Below are 2,500 nucleotides of genomic sequence, written 5' to 3'. Positions count from 1 at the left end.
AATGCTATTTTACAAGAAGCAGCCTTGTAGCCAGCCTACGCTCAAGCAGTGTGAAAGTTCCACTAAGTTGGACCTCCAGGCCATCACTCTAATAAATGTGGAAAGATGAATATGGTATTAATTGGACCTGCAGCGCCACAAATTCAAAACATTCCTGGCTGAAATACACCGGAATTCTGAACTGGCGGAAAACAAAAATATTCCGAGACCAGGTTTCGGACCAGTGACTCCAGAAGCTAGATGACTGCTTTGACCATCACCCAGGTGTGTGTGTGTGTGTGTGTGTGTGTGTAGCCAACCCCATCAGAATCCCATTAAGTTCACTTATGACACGTGGGTTGGGTTTCCTGTGCCGACAGCAGACAAGCCGGTCAGTCGAACATTTGATGTTTTTCCACAGAACTTCTGTTGTTTCTGTTATTTCAGTTCACAGAAAGTGATTCAATAATTTTGCTGTAAGAAATATGTGTGTCTGTTTGCACGTTTGTATGTGTGTGTATGCACGCGTGTGTGTGTGCGTGTGTGTGCATTGTATGCGTGTGTGTGTACGTACATGTGTGTGTGTGCACGTGTGTGTGCACGTATGAGTGTGTATGCGTGTGTGTGTACATGTGTGTGTGTGCATGTGTGTTTGTTTGCACACACACACACACACACACATACACACACACACACACAAAGTTCCATAGAAATAGAGATGCACACAAGGATGAACACAAGCAAACACACACACACACACACACACACACACACACACACACACAGTTGGAGTGAAAACAAACAGTGTGTGTATCTTATCAGTATGACATACTAATAAATATCTCCTCATGTTTCGTAAAGAAAACACACACACACACAGGGACACAGGGGTTTGTGTGTGGGTGAGAGAGAGAGAGAATCTTTCAGCAGGCTTTGTCAAAAAGTTTAATAAAATCTTTGAGACCTCTGCTAGATGTGAATTCTTTATTTCTGTACATAGTTCAGTGACACTGCAGAGTAATGTTGTGTTAATGTCTGCTCTCTCTCTCTCTCTCACTCACACTCACACACACACACACACACACACACACACACACACACACACACACACACACACACACACACGAGAATGAAATTGGCCAAAATAAATGAACTGACATGGTGTTTATGGAAGAACTTCAGCCCTGCCTGAGTAATGTGGCTGAACAGTTTTCATCCATTGAGATACACATTCACACACTCTCTCTCTCACACACTCACACACACACACACACACACACACACACACACACACACACACACACACTCACCAACTTACTACGATCTCACAGGCTAGCCACCAAAACACACAACGCCATTTAATGGTTGGCCTGGTGGCGGTCTAACAGACAATTACAGAGCAGACATCTCTCTCTCTCACACACACACACACAGACACACACACACACACACACACACACACACAGACAGAAACACTGACCTCCTGAGCACAAGCATGCTTATCATCTGACAGCATAAACCACCCCAAAAACAACAAACACACACAAGCAAACACAAAAGCGCACACACACACAGCACTTAAGGAGAGTAAATTATAGGACGATGTGCGCGACACTTTGCTGTGTTTGCAACTCTGGGTTTTACTGGGGAGGGCATGAGGTAGAACAACGACCTGTCTTTTAGTCTCACACACACACTCACACACACACACACGCACACACGCACACACACACAAACACACACGCACAGGAGAATGAACCTTTGGACAACAGAGTATGAACCATTTTTACACTTACACACTCCGAGAGCACTTGCATTAGAAATTGAAAGAGCGATCTAATCTAATGCACCCCAATGAGGAGATGTGTGTGTGCTTCCAGCAGGATTTCACACGTCCCGTACGCATACTCAGACACACACACACACACACACACACACACACGTCCCGTACATATACCCAGACACACACACACATCCCGTACGTATACCCAGAGACACACACATCCCGTTCGTATACCCAGAGACACACAGACAGACACACACCCCGTACGTATACCCAGACACACACACACACATCCCGTACGTATAACCAGAGACACACACACACACACACACACACACACATCCCGTACGTATACCCAGAGACACACACACACACACACACACACACACACACACATCCCGTACGTATACCCAGAGACACACACACACACATCCCGTACGTATACTCAGAGACACACACACACACATCCCGTACGTATACTCAGAGACACACACACACACATCCCGTACGTATACTCAGACACACAGACACACACTGTTCACTACTGGCAATCCAATCTTCCCTCAGCGCCCTTACAAGGAGCAGTAGAGCCAAAATGCTCTGATGATACATACTCTCAAGTATTCTGCAGGAGCGCACACACACACACACACACACACACACACACACACACACACACACACACACACACACACACACACACACACACACACACGAAGCATAAAGCAGAACCAATCT

The 2,500-nt window shown here is 45.8% G+C and overlaps 1 protein-coding gene across 2 annotated transcripts in view; it reads right to left on the bottom strand.

The window, feature by feature from the left end:
* mindy3 (MINDY lysine 48 deubiquitinase 3) overlaps positions 1–2,500 on the bottom strand; it is a 33,858-nt gene that overhangs the window by 13,233 nt on the left and 18,125 nt on the right. The gene's annotated exons all lie outside the window — the stretch shown is intronic.

This window comes from Clupea harengus, chromosome 11 (genome assembly GCF_900700415.2).
Source record: "Clupea harengus chromosome 11, Ch_v2.0.2, whole genome shotgun sequence".
Taxonomy (NCBI): Eukaryota; Metazoa; Chordata; class Actinopteri; order Clupeiformes; family Clupeidae; genus Clupea; species Clupea harengus.
This window is presented reverse-complemented; position numbering and strand designations above follow the sequence as displayed.